The 14,944-nt window shown below is 44.3% G+C and overlaps 1 protein-coding gene across 2 annotated transcripts in view; it reads left to right on the forward strand.

Annotated features, from left to right (window-relative positions):
• KAZN (kazrin, periplakin interacting protein) overlaps nt 1–14,944 on the forward strand; it is a 230,960-nt gene that overhangs the window by 59,683 nt on the left and 156,333 nt on the right. The gene's annotated exons all lie outside the window — the stretch shown is intronic.

Raw genomic sequence — 14,944 nt, forward strand, 5'->3', positions numbered from 1 at the left:
CACCAAGCATCTGTGCTGAATGCCAGTTTTAGAACTGCCAGACACGTAACTGAGCTGTTGGTTTAGCCAGGCTCTAAAATGCCAGTTAGAAGTCATGAAATGATGTGCAGATGTTTCTTTCTGCCTTTGCTGCCTCGACATAAAATCTTTCACTCTGTAGGTTTACTGTGTTACAGTGTACTTCCTTTATTCTATAAAAAGCCCCTTTGAAATATTCAGGATATTTATTTTTTTATATTCCCTTTTGGTCTTTATTTGTAAAGCCTGGATGGAAAATGCCAGCTTGTATGGGAAGGTTGTTTTGAAAACAGGGTGGTCTCCAGTCCCTTCTCCTCCGGTAAGCCCTAAAATCTGGCAAAGCAGGTCTGAGACTGTCCTGAGCACTTCGAAGCTCTCCAGGGATGGGGATCCCACAGCCCCTGCTCCACACTTTGACCGCTCTCACAGGGGACTTTTTGTTTTTCTGAACATCTTATTGGTATCATATTGCAGCTTGTGCCCATTGCCTCTTGTTAGAAGCCTAACAAGAAAATAAAAGAGGAGGAAATTATTCCTGTAAGGATTAGCAAAATAATCTTCTTCAGGGCTTTTCCTGATTGCTCTCCCATGCTAAGCCCGGGTTGCCATCGCAAGTACCAACATGGGTCGGTGCCGATAGTGTTACTGCAATTACCCAGCGCTCCGTTAACCAACTGGCCCCCAGGGCCCGGGTTCCCGTGACTTGCTGCCAGCAGTTTACAAGTGCCTAAATGGAAAATGTAAACAGAGAAAGCTACACATTTTCATGTTTTATTCCCATATTCTCTCGTGTGGAGTCTGGTGGTTATCTTATCTGCTCCTCTCACTTTCAAAGCCTTTGGTCCTAATTACTTTGGCTAGTAGGGATCTTGTTGCATAGGAGAAGTGGCCTGGGAATCCCTGCTATTAGTGACGTACATATTTTAATGTTGGATATTTTTGCACAGGGAGACCTTCCAGGCTTTGGAGGCTGTGGAGTGCACAGTGAGCAAACCATTACAGCTGTGCTCAGGATTTTGTTTCTGAGTACGGTGTTCATGTCGCTTCTGTATGCCTTTAGCCAAGCCACCGCTATTTACCCCAAAGCAAGGGATGGAACACTGCTGCAATGTCATGGGGAGCATGAAGGGTTAGATTGTGCATTTGGATTTGCTCCCATAGCTGTGCTGCAGGTGGGAATACCTCTGGGAGTCAGGCATGAGAGTAAGCAGATGCTTACAGGCATCTGCATGTTGCAGATTAAAATAAATATGAGGCAAAAAGGTACCTATTGGTAATCCCCTTTTGCAGGAATTCTTTTTTTAGCACCTGAGAATTGCTTTGCCACTTATCAGTTGTCCTGAATGCATATTAAGTGGTGCCTGTGATAGAGTGACTGATTAAGGAAATGCTAATAACAATGGGGAAATGTCAAGTGCTCCTGCATCCTCATGATGTGCCTGGATCTCTTCCCAGAAAGGACAGGACAGTTTTTTGCCTGGGATTTTCAGGTTGGAAGGATGACAAGGTGGGCAGTGGTAGTGCTGAGTAAAAGGATGGAACTAAACAGGTGACAACATCAAGTACAAAAAACCCCAATAAAATAAATCCTCTGAGGAATGAAAGAAACATGAGGCTGGCAGCAAGCTACCTACACAGGAATATCACCGCCAGTGTGTGCATATAAAGTACGTACTAACCCTGATGCAGAGTGCCCTATGACTCTAATTACACAGGAGGGAAAAATATCACCAATGCCGTTATTTCCCTTTCCTTACCTGATCTCATTTCTTTCCAGCTAGTGTTTTTTATGGGAAGATGGAGCCCTGCAGCTCTAAACAAGATTGATTGTGCAAGGCTCTGTACAAAGATAAGCTGAAATCCAGCGCTTGGCCCTTTTACTCCCTTTCCTCCTCTCTTGGCGTGGGCCTGATATTGGCTGGTAGATAATTGGAGAGAACATCCAGCTTGAAATTTTGGGTAGAAATTAGCTGGACTGCTAACCCACCAGAAGTGACTGATCAAAGGGGATGGTTAATGGGCATTTCTCACTGCTCTGACGCTATTAATCTGCTTTGAAAACACAGCCTGTGGGGACGATGCCTCCTGCCTGCTGTCTTTCTGGTGTGGAGAGAAATTGTACAAATTTTAGTAACTCCGCCTGGACACCAGCAGGCCAGGAGATGTGGCCGAAGCAAAGGCTTCGGATCCACCATGGATCTAACTTTGATCTCAAATAATTTTTTTTTTTTGGCTTAAGATGAATCATGAAACCAATCAAACCTAGTTTTCCACTTTGGAAAATGCCGTGAGCATTTTTAGACCAGGCTGCACTGGGAACCATGCACATCTGCATGTCCCCATTCTCAGCAATGTATCACTGAAAGGACAAAATAACGAGGATGCTTACCAGCGTGGGGAAGAGGAACCACAACACAGAGGCCTGGAGGTCACTTGTTGGTAAACACAGAATAGAGAAACAGCTGTTGAATGGGGGGGGGGGGATCACCTCATCTCCCATAAGCAATAGGGCTTTCTCCATGGAGAACGGGGCATTACCTTGCATATTTTGCCCTCCTCCTGCCTACAGAAATGTCATTGATGTCAACTGAAGTAGCATTGGCAGGATGAGCGTGAGCATGGTGCCGGGAGCTGCAGTGCGGGCTGGCCGAGAGTCGGCTGCTGATCTGTCAGCCCCGTCAGCGGTATTAAACTGCATGCAGGGATAGGTAATAAGCTGTGTGGAGTCTCTCAGCAATAGGCTGTCAGCTCAAATTCTGCCCAGGGAAGACAGTGATTTAATGAAAGTCATTACAATCTGCAGGGATCTCTTGACCCCGGTGGTCTCCATCCATTACACACCCCGGATAGGATTTCCTCATCATGAAAATACCCCGTCGGAGCGATTGCTCGCTGACCCGCATGCTTGCTGCCGGGCTGGCAGAGCTCTGGAGAGGGAGCCTTACCCTCCCTCCAAGAGAGGGTTGGAGCTTTGCATCCAGATTGCTCTTTTCTCATATTTGTTTCAGGTTTGCAGCAGCTTCCTGACATCAGTCTGGAGGTATAAAGGCATCACGTTCCCCTAAACAGCGCTTAGAAAGTCATCATCTGCATAGCCGACCTGAAAGGGGGGAGAAATCCGAGAGGAAATTGAAATAGTGTTATACGAACTAAAAGGTGTACTTAGATAATGTGGGTGCATAAAAGCAGACGGAAAGAAAAGGTACATTTATTCTATATGACATGTTCCATCCTCCGCATGGTATAGGAATGAATAAACAATTTCATTTCTGCCAGACAGCCCCGTGCAAGATGCTATCACAGGGATACGGCAGCCTATGATAGATTGTCATTGTTGTCAATCATTTCTGACAGTCCTATTATGCTTGGAAAGGATGTTTGCTCTGTGCATGTTGTTTTATAATCCTCAGAGGTGGAATTTTATAGCCTAGCAGTGTTTTTTCCTCAGACGTTTCCCTAAGCAGGATTTATTGCTTCTGAGATACACGTGACATGAATCCATTATACCTTCAAACTTTAAATCTCCCCCCAGCTTTGCCTAAATTACTTTTTGTTTTGTTTTGTTTTACTTGACTTTCTGTTTCTAATGGCTGTTGTGAGCGACTTAACTGGCATGGAGCAGAAGGTACATAACATCTAAGGGCTGAGTCATATGCATCAGCTCTAATCTAGCAGTTTGCCAAAGCAATTTGTCTAATGAATTGAAAAGGTGCATCCAGGCACTAGCATCAGCCTTAGACGTAGGGTAATATTCTCTCTTATATGAAAGAACACATGCAATTTTTCTGGATGCCTGACCTTAAAAGCCAAGCTTTCAGGAAGTTCAGTACATTTAGTTACTTCCATAAAGTGTTTAATTGCCTTCAAGTGGATTTTAAGTTCTTTGGGAGAAATACCATCTTTTCATTCAGTTCCTTCCCCAACAGTGTTGTGATTATTGTCAGGGCCCTCTTAGGTGGTGTTATAGAAGGAAGGCATAGACATAGAGACAATCTTTTGGTTTGGACTGGACTTTTCAGATGCAATCATACCACAAATGATGACTTAAGAGCAAGATTGGCTTAGTCACCTTGTGGGGCATCCAGCTTAAATTTAATTGGATTTCAGGTGTTGGCTAGGCATGAGAGTGTGAGGATGTAGAGACACTAAATTGTTTCTCTGCTGAGGAGTTAATTTCTTTCTTAGTTAAAGACAGAAAATAAACCTGGTGATACTTCTGGCCTAAGTTGCTAACAAAACAGTGTGGTCGTTGCCCAGAAATCAGAGGGAGAAGAACCCTTTCATTTACATTTAGAAGTTTTTTTTTTCTTTAAAATCTGATGTTCTAGCACTTTACTCTGAACAAAATGGCTCCAGCTCTCATTAACTAGTGGGACGAACCTTTACCAAGTGTGTACCAAGACAGGTCTGTAGAGATTGCTGGAAGTTGATACCAGTTGGGGTAGAAGACTTTGCCCTGTTTTTCTTTGGAAACTATTTGAGTGTTTGAGTTGGCACCGCCATAAGCCCTTTAAGTTTGACACTGGATCCTGTAAATAAATCATCTAAGGTGAGAGTCTTTCGGTTTTTGAAAAAAGGGAAAGCCTACTTGGCATGACTGACTTTTAGCCATTCAACACCCCACCAGCTGTTTAGCTTTGTTTTTTTTATATTAACCTCCACTCTTTTTCTCACCCAGAAAAGAAAAAAAAATTTCTTGAGGTCTTTCACATTATAATCTTTTCTTCAGTAGCCTCTATGGTCTTTCTGAGGCAGGCTGTTACTGAGACGGCTGTGATAATAGCCGCAGAACTAGTAGCAGCGTAGTGCTATTTCATCAACTGACCTTTAGTGTAATTCTTATTTTCTACGGAGCTCTGTTGTACAAAACCGACCATGTTGTTGCAATATTTTGCTTGCTAGTTAAACACTTACCACCATCTGCTCCTCAGACTTTTAGCAGACTGAGCTTCAGGAGCAAAACTCCAGGACCTTTATTTTTACACGAGTGGGTCATATTAGTATCAACAGGAAGAAAAGGGAAGGGAGGATTTGATCTTTGTTTCAATAAACTTACATTATTTGAGTTCTGAAAGCATCCTCACCACACTGACGTGTTTCGGAGGATGCAGAAATAGGTATGATGCTAGTTCTCTGTTACGGAATACTATCAAAATGCAATTGTAAACTGGCGTTCATGTATGTCAGTGTTCACATTTTGTAAGCTGGTTTGGCTTGGAAAAAAGCTTCAGCTAAAATCAGGATATATTTAGGGGAAAGCCTGAAAAACAAACCTGCTGCTCCACATGTTGTATTTTTTTACATTAATCTTGCCATCCCATTTCCATAAGAAGAAATCTTCTTAGCCACTTCCAAGCCAGCAGCACATCTTCTAATGATCCCTCTAGGTCTAGTCTGAAAGTGAGCACAAAAGACTCTCCTTTCTGTTGAAGGAGGAGAAGATAAAACGCAGAACCTAGCAAGCTTCTTCAAGGGCCGTGTTGTGTCGAGTAACATCATTAGCATGTGTTACATGAGCCCGGTTTGCGGTGCCTGTCCCTAGACGTGTACCTGACAACCCGCTGCCTTTCTTCGTGGTCCGGGAGAGGAAAAATTGATTTGCGGACTGCCTCTATTAGTTCAATTTATTTGGAGAATGACGTGCCGTATAATGAGGGGAGATCAAAGATACCCTTAAAATAGGTGTGGTGTAATGTGCATGTCGCTGTCTTTACCAGCACAGCTCTGTGCATCATTAGTCACCCACAAACGGTGGGGCTTGGTAGGAGCTGTGATCCTCTTGAATGTTATACCTCGGGCTCACTGATTATTCATCACTTGGTTTTAGCTACCTGTAATTTATTGATTCATGGGGGGGGGGGGGTTAGGCTGATGTTCTCTGTCCTTCAGTTTTAGTGTAAGAGAGAGATTTTCTGAAATGTGTGATGCCATTTAGTTAGTATTGAGTTAAGTTACAGAGAAAATTTCCTTACTGTGTATAAATGGAGGAAAAGATGGGGTTTGCACAACCTCTGATGCATGACTGAAGAGGCCAAAAGCCCTGTATGGTTCAAACCAATCTATCTCAGGCGTCTACTGCCAGTAAAGGAAAAGCTAATCCAGATTTGAAGATAGTTTTTCTCTGAGTATTTAAAATTAATTTATTTCCAGATATTTAAATCTGGAAAATTTGCCTTGCAACAAATCCATGCTGACCTGATATTTTAGGCAAGGTGGCCATGGCCGATTCAGGGTCTGCTTTAGCCTGTTCTTGTTGTAATTCCAACTCTTGACCCGTCCGTCCTTCGCCCCACACTGGCGTGGCCCCATGGCACCAATGGGGCTCTCAGCATTTAGCTGGCACAGGAGGAGCAGGTTTGTCCAACGTTTTCCTCTGTCTGACACCAATACGTGTGATCAGCCTGGTGCTTGGATGCCGAGTAAGAATAGTTGTCACTGTACATTTTCCAGTGTTACTGCTTGGCAGGGTTGTCATCTGAGGGTCACCGTGGTCATTTAGCTACAGCTGTACCCTGGCCAGCCTCCACTCCTATCGTCCCCTGGGACTGGAAAGAAAAAGACATCTTGAACGTGTTAAATCCTTATCCATACAAAACATGACTGGCTGCCTCATGAAGAGAATCTAAATTCAGCTGGTTCCTCGTGCGCGGATGCTTGCTGTTGCTGAGGCTCCTGCCATCCCTCCATCGCGGTGCTGCGTCTCAATTTGGTCCTTGCCCGCGCGGTGCAGTGTGTGCTGCAGTTCTCGATACGCTTTGCTCTGTTGCTGCGGAGTTGTGCTGGGGGCGATGGAAAAAAGCAATTTCCAAGGCAGGGAGGAGACCGTCCCTGTACTGCAGGGCTGAGTGTTGGGATGAGGGGGGACGTCAGCCTAAATGATCTGATTTGGGAAGTGAAGCAGGGCTTAGGAGGGGTTAGAAAACTCTGTCGTAGTGGGGGACAAACCTGAGCTGGGACCACGCAAAGGGTGGATTCTCTTGCCTACCATCGCTGCAACAAAATATTTATATCACTAAGTAACAGTACTGAAAAAAAGCATTACATTTGCTACCACCCAAGTCCTGTAAGACCGGAGCTGATGGTAATGCATTGGATACAAGATGGTTCAGCACAGCAACATCGGGTTGGTTCTGGTTTCGTTCTCCCTCTTTCTTATTTTGCTCTCCTTTGGTACTGGAAAATGCTCATTATTTTGAGTTAAGTTTGATACCGCGGTTGAAAGCTCAGAAATGCTTTCAATATCTGCAACCCCGCAAGAGTAAAAGACTCAAAAAAAAAAAAAAAAATCACTTGTACAAGCAGGAGAGCACAACCTCATGTTTAAAGGGTGCAGGAGTGAGATTCTCAACAGGTCTGTTGTTCATTTAATTGCTTATAAATTAGCATTGACTTTTATGTTTTCATTACCCTGTGGAGGTCAGCAAGAGGGAATGGTCATGCCAGCGGAGAGGTCGAAGCTGGATGTTGTATAGCAGGAACTCAGCACTGTGAGTGGGAGAAATATATATACGTGTGTATATATAAAGGGTTTAGCACTTGAGAAAACAAGATAGACACCTTTCTTTAAGTCAGAGGGGAACCGAGACTCATTAAAAGAGAAAAGGCATAAAGAAGCCGAGATCTCTGCAGGCAGATCTCTGCAGCTAAAGTAGATATTGCAAATTGAGCTTATATCCAGATAATTCTAAAATTCCAATTTCTCTGACTCCTTCACTCGCAAAATGCTCTCGCACCTCTGAGCAGGTGGTCCAGGACAGAGCATTTCAAACACAGAGTCCTGCTGAACTCTGAAGAAAAGAAGATGACAATTTTGTGTCACTTAAAACATGATGTATATTCATGAGTGGGGTGTGTGTGTGTGTAAAAGCTCTGCAAGCTTTAATTAGAGTTCATGAGAGATAAAAGAAAAGTATCTTCATAAATGTAGAAGAAGCAATTAGGGGAGACCAGAGTGTATCTGCTATCACAGCAGTTTATCAGCAATGCAGATTTTCAGTTAATAAGAAAAGAAAACCCCAATTGTGCAGCCAACAAATGAAACAGAAAATCCCAGTTAGCTTCACTCTGTGCTTGGGAAGCATTTTCTGCACGAGTCGAGGACATGAAGACACAGGAAAACGTGTTCTATTCCCTCCAAATGCTCAATATGTTTTCTTCTGCCTGGAGAGTCTCTTGCTCCATTTCTAGTTAACAAACAAGCAAAAAAACCCCGCTAAGCCCCCAAAGCAAGCTGCATCAGTACTGTGCCGCCGTAATAAGCCACCGGGAAGCCCGAGAGCTCCATCACGAAGCAATTACTTCTCCTGAGTTAGCCGCAAACTTTCCTTCCAACCTGTAAGCTCAGGGGTCATCAAAGTTGAGCCCAGCTGGGAGGTGAGAGCCAGCCAAGCTTTACATTTGTATTTTTGTCTCGGAAAGACTAATAAATATTTAATGGCTCCACGAGATAGAGCAAGCGTTGGCGTTCTTTCTCCATATTTCAACAGTTGCTTTAAGTGCTTGCTTGATAAAAATTAAGCTATTTCTCTGAATTCATGCCTCAGATGCTGGATAGGGAGCTAATTTTGCAAGCAAAAGCTGTCTTGTTTTTGAAAGCAAATTCAAATGGAAGGCCCAGTTTTTGAAAGAGAATGCTGGTCTGCTATTCCCACTGAAAAGAGGCAAAAATATTCAAAACAGCCATGCGAGTTAACCCTGGCAGCAGATCTTGTCCAGATGTTGTAATCCTTTATACTTTAACTCCTTCTAGGCCATAGGCTAAGCTGCTTTCTAGTGAAAGCATCCATGTTAAATAGGCTCTGTCTGATTTCATTTGCACAGAGCTTTGGCAAACTAGATTTTCTCTGGACTCAAATTTTCCGAGCAAGGAGATGGATTCACTGGTTGCAAGACCCTGTCATCGCTTAAGATCTGCTCTCCCTGTTGGGAAAAGGTGTCTTTTATCTGTTGTGTAAATTTAAGGGTGTAATTTAATTCCCATCTTCCTCATTTATCTGTGAGTTGGGAATAATATTTGCCTACTTCACAGTGATCGTGTGAGGCTCTTCATTAATTAATGTGTAAAAGCTTTGAGATCCTTAGGATGAAAATTGCTTTAAAAGATGCTGTTAATAATAAATATCAAGTAATGCACCTTGGTACCTCTTAGCAATAATTGGTGCTATCATTTCTGCCCAACTCTTCCATGAATTAAAAGGCTTTGAGTGGGACTGGAACCACGAATGGGATTGGGACCAATTAACTTGTAATCATATGTCATTTTTTATATCCTTGACTCTCCTGTCATGGGACTCTCGGGAAAATCTCCATGGATTTTAATGGTGCAATGTCAGAATTCAGCCCCAGACGTGTTTGTGTGATAATTGCCGGATAGCCTGCGTTCTTCTGGTAACTTGGTTGCTTAGTGATTAAGCTAAAAGCAAAACTATGCTAGTTTAATATTAACGTAAATGCAATTAGCCACTCTTTCTGTGAGTTAAATGTTACACGAAAATTTTCATTATAAGGAAACCATGATTTTTTTTCTTTTGATATTTGAATTTAATTAACTATTTTGTTGAAATGCTCATAGTTTTTGACCTGCTCTCTGTGCTTAACCTCCGCTCCTGAGTGTGGAGGCTGGCACTTATGGAAAATCCAATAATCTGCTGCTCGGTCACCCAACTCAAACTTTTATTAGATTTCAAGCACGCAGCATGTACTCTCCTAAATGTGGAGGCTCTGAATATTTAGCCCATGTAAATAAAGAGCTCACATAAAGAAATTACCCGATCTTTCGAAGATATCAGCATTATTTCTATGGAAGGGGAAAGCACCGAACCCTGGAATGACCCGTGGGATGGAGCCAGGACAAAGGACCACGTGAATGAAAACCCAATTAATGCATAAGAAGGTTGGTGCCCCGTAAGGTGCAAATTTACGGTAAAGTGTTTCCCTCTTATCAGTAACCCTGGCAAGCCCTCTTATTCATTGCTGAGGATGAATTGCACCGCACAAAGCACATTGTGAACATTACTGGTGCCACATGGGGGAGATGTTGAAGAAGAGCTGGATCGCTCCACTCCAGCACGCTGACTTCCCAGGGCAGAGCAGCCCGACGTGTTTAGGAACCTAAATCCTTTGATTTCCCCCCCCCCCCCCCCAGATCATAAGCATTTAAATATCCTATAGAAAAGGGGGGTCTGTGGCAAGCCATCTGAAAAATTATCCCACTTGGTCTGAGAGTGCACGCAACATCTTCCAGTTGCTGAAGGTGCTTCTGTAAGCAAGACCATGAAGTAATCAAGGAAGGTAAGATAATGAGTGATGCAGTCAGAGTGCTGAATCTCTTCATGCTGACGCAGTGCCTTGTTTTAGCAGCATTGCATCTCTTGCAGTCCTCTCTGGCAAGCTGTGGTTCGGAAGGGAGGGTTTGGAGGAGCACAGGGAGGCTGGCTGGCGTGCGGAGCACTTAGCAGGATTCCTTGCTGCTGTTTCCTAATATGCAAAAAGTAACAATAGGCCCATACAAGTGGCTTGTGATTTACTCAGGCCCACTGGCCATCTTCCTTGTTTCTGCTTAAAATAATACTTTTCATGCCGCCTGTGACTTAGTGGTTAATGCTTATTTATGCATGAGAAATCTCCATAGAAATGGCTATAGGGAAAGAGAATATATGTACTACGTGAAAGCCAAAAAAGTAAGGTTTTCTTTTTGAAATACCTTTCCAATACCCAATTTTTTCTGCAATGGCTTAAAAAGACATTTGCTCTAGGCCTCTGATATATTTTATAATACTCTAGCAGCTAGGTTAACAGGTAGAAGCAAGTACATTTGTAAAGGGAGTGAGTTGTGAACACAGGGGTAGGTGACCTGGGGGAAGTCAAGATACCCTAATTTTTCAGCTTAAAAAAAAAAAAAGAAAAAGAAAAAGCTGCAAATACACAGCACATCCCCCAAAAGCAGGGAGTGCTGCCCCCTTTGAAAATGTGCTTCAGCTGACTTCAGGGGAGCTTCGGCTCCTCGTTCAAGCACAACCTTTGCTTTCTGGCCACAGACTGCCAGAGGCTGAAAGAATATTGTGCCCAGCGGCACAGGGGGACGGAGATGGGGTTTACGGTCAGTTCATCACACGTTATTTTCTGCCGCTTCATCCTCCTCAGGGGGAGGACTCATCACACTCTTCCCCTGCTCCAGCGTGGGGTCCCTCCCACGGGAGACAGTCCTCCACGAACTTCTCCAACGTGGGTCCTTCCCACGGGCTGCAGTTCTTCACAAACTGCTCCAGTGTGGGTCCTTTTGATGGGCTGCAGTCCTTCAGGCACAGACTGCTCCAGCGTGGGCCCCACGGGGTCACAAGTCCTGCCAGAAAACCTGCTCTGTGGGCTCCTCTCTCCACAGATCCACAGGTCCTGCCAGGAGCCTGCTCCAGTACGGGGTTCCCACAGGGTCACAGCCTCCTTCGGGCACCCACCTGCTCCGGCGTGGGGTCCTCCCCGGGCTGCAGGTGGAGATCTGCTCCACCGTGGACCTCCCTGGGCTGCAGGGGGACAGCCTGCCTCACCATGGTCTTCCTCACGGGCTGCAGGGGAATCTCTGCTCCGGCGCCTGGAGCATCTCCTCCCCCTCCTTCTTCACTGACCTGGGTGTCCGCAGGGTTGTTTCTCTCACATGTTCTTACTCCTCTCTCCGGCTGCCGTTTTTCTCCATGCCAACTTTTTTCCTTCTTAAAAATGTTATCACAGAGGCGTTACCACTATCGCTGATGGGCTCGGACTTGGCCAGCGGCGGGTCCGTCTTAGAGCCGGCTGGTATAGGCTCTCTTGAACACAGGGGAAGCTTCCAGAAGCTTCTTACAGAAGCCACCCCTGTAACCCCCCCGCTACCAAAACCTTGCCACACAAAGCCAATACAAATATAGCAACTTTTTTTCCTCTCTGTCTTTCTACATAGAGGAATTCAAAATCACCGCATGATGTGTGCCCCAATTAATATTCCCCAATTGTTTCCATTTCCCTTCCAAATGATGTCAGTCTCCATTATTTTTGGCATAATGGTAGTAGGAGGAATGTCTGTTTTTCTGAAATATTTTATCTCTCATTTTTGCATTCGCAACAGTCCTACTCATCTCAGCATTTTTCTTTTTCTTTTTATCCATCTGGCTTTGTCTCACATTGCAAAAGACCTAAAATAAAATAATGAAAACTGTCTTAATCTATTACTACTCAGTTTGTACATTATTAATAATGAAGGCAGTGTAATTAGGCTGCAGAATGCACAGTGAACACAACATTAAGATGTCCTTAACTAACATCTGTGGCTGATGCTTGTCTTACATTGGCACAAGCCACCAAGATTTTACATGAAAGCAGTATCTGTGTCTAGCATTGCTTTTACAGAATACAGTGGCTTCATTTTTTACTAGCCACCCATTAAAAGAAAGCATGAAATTCATAGCAATGAATGCTCAGCTCTATTTCAGGCGTATTTAAGGTGCAGATCCTCGTCTCAGTGTCGTTGTTGCTTTGCTGAAAACTTTTTTCTCTTGCGTCCTTGGTCGTTGAGCTGAGGGGATGCGGTGGGCAGAAACTCCTCTCTGAGGTGCTGCTTCTCTTCTGCCGCTTGCAGTCCTCTTTCCCATGGCAACCCCCCGCGATCCCCATCCCCTTGCTCAAATACAGCTGCCTGCAAGGAGGCCAGGAAGCAACAAGGTGCTTTTCCACTCTTTCATCAGCGTAAGCCCATGGTTTGATCCTCTGCCTGTGCAGTTCCGAGGAGTGACCTGTGACATGTCAGATCTCTTGAACCAGCAGCATCAAAGGTGTCTCCGTTACGACTTGTTCCCAGGACGGTGGCAGGAGATCTTACCCTTAATGCACGTGCAGCGAGTACTGCAAGGACATCGCTGCCGCAGAGCTAGCCGTGTCCGACATGCCCCATCCCTCCCTCTTCGACAGGTTCAAGCTGCTGGCAGGGGACCCAAAAGGGATCTTTTGAAGAAGAGGGACATTTCCCAGGGCAGGTGTGTCAGCCTCGGCATCTTTGGCAAGGGCTGCTATTCCAAAGCAAACCGCTTCAGAGTCGTTCTGAACTATTTTGGATTAAATTCTTCAAATGGAGGCCCAACTTGGGCCAAACTTTTAAAACTTGGCTTCTTTGAATTTTCACAATGTAATTCTTTCAGCACGCAAAGTTGCATTAACACAAATGGCATCCAGTCTGAAATGGGAGCTGAAGTGGTACTCAGAGATCCTTCCCATGCGGTTAAAAATATAAAGGAAGCGGTTCCCATGATTACAGACTGCTTAACCCCCCCCTATGAATAATGCACTTGAGTTTCTCTTAAAAAGGTGCAGCAGCGATGCTGTAACTCCCATGAATGCATGGAACTGTAGGCATAATTACAATTCTTCCACGCGGCCGGTTGCCACTTCCACAGCTGTGACAGTGGTGGGGCTGAGGGGGACCAGAGGCTCTGCCAGCTCTGGGCACTCTGCTGCCTGCACGGGGTTCGTCAGAGCCCTTTCTTGGTTAATCCTCGAAGGGAAAATGCTACTGGTATCTCCTTCCCTTAATTCTCTGACTTGGCGAAGGGGTACTAGATCAAATTAAGTGTTGCTCTGTGTAGGCATTTACTTCCACTGGGTTCCTTTTCTACCACATTGACATCCTGATAAAGCTGGTGCAGCAAAAGAAGCCAAATTCTTCCTTATTTCTTGGTGTAAACCTGGAAATAAAGGGGAAGCTTCAAAGCTGCTCATTGCAATCATTAGCCATTGTCCTCGCAGCCAAAGCGTGGACCTGCTCTGCTATCAGTCCCCCGTGGATGGTTCCTTGGCAAACCATCCGAAGACTTCATTATCTTTTATATGGACTTCAGAGGAGGATTAAGCTGTTACTACCCAAACGTGGGTGGAAAAACATCACAGGTTACTGTCTAGTGCAGTAAAAACAAGTGCACTTTGGGAGCAGGTACTGTAGCTGGGGCTTCATATGTGGGCACCTCTGAAATGAAAACTGAATGAGGGCTTTTTTTTTTTTTTGAAGGGTATTTAAAATAGCGTTTACAGTGAAAAGTTGCATAGAATAACTATGCACTCCCCACTCATCTTGTTAACGTAACTCTTCCTGTCATATCCAGAATTATTAGCCGACCTGAATCTTCCTGCCGCGCTTACATTGCTCAGATGATCAGTGATGACTCTGCACAAACAAGATAATCAACCAGTCCTACAGCTGTACGACTGTATCGGCTCCACTGAAAACATGGAAAAATGCAATGTTTGCAAAAGGGGGGAGGGGAATTGATAGTGCAAGGGATTTTATTGTGGCACATTTGAGAGTAGAGCATACGATGGAGAGTGAATAAAAACCTTATAAAAATACTTGGCGGCAACTCCTCTAAATCTTTCAAGGTATGAGTTTCTTATTTTAGTTGATTTACTGGTCTGACAAAGAAGCAATCATCGTTAATCAAAATAGCTCACTCCTACTCTGTGTATGAAAGCTGAAGTTAGATGAAGGTCATGGAAAAGAGATGATAAACTGGCCTGGGGTGTTTAGTGGTTGGAGTTTATTAGGAAGCCCATTCTAGAGGGGAAACAGATTTTTACAAGGGCTGATTATTTTTAAAACGGATTTTTTTAAAAAGTAAGGTTTGTATCTACAGCAGATTCACAGATGTGATGTTCTTAAGTATGCATGAAGGGATGATTTCCTGACTGCTTTTAGTAGCAAGAGGTACTGTATTGAAAAGCATTTGGTATTCTCCTGGAGGCAGGGAGGGAAGTAAAGATTTGGATAAGATATGCAGGAGTTGAGAAGTGATACAGGTCTGTGGGTGCCAAACCACATTTTCTGGGTAAGCTTCAGGAGACTAAGCCACTGACACTTCTGAGAAATTTCTCTCTTGTGCATAATTGAGATTTCTATCTCATGTCTAAGTCC

Source organism: Harpia harpyja, chromosome 7 (assembly GCF_026419915.1).
Source record: "Harpia harpyja isolate bHarHar1 chromosome 7, bHarHar1 primary haplotype, whole genome shotgun sequence".
In the NCBI taxonomy this organism is placed as follows: domain Eukaryota; kingdom Metazoa; phylum Chordata; class Aves; order Accipitriformes; family Accipitridae; genus Harpia; species Harpia harpyja.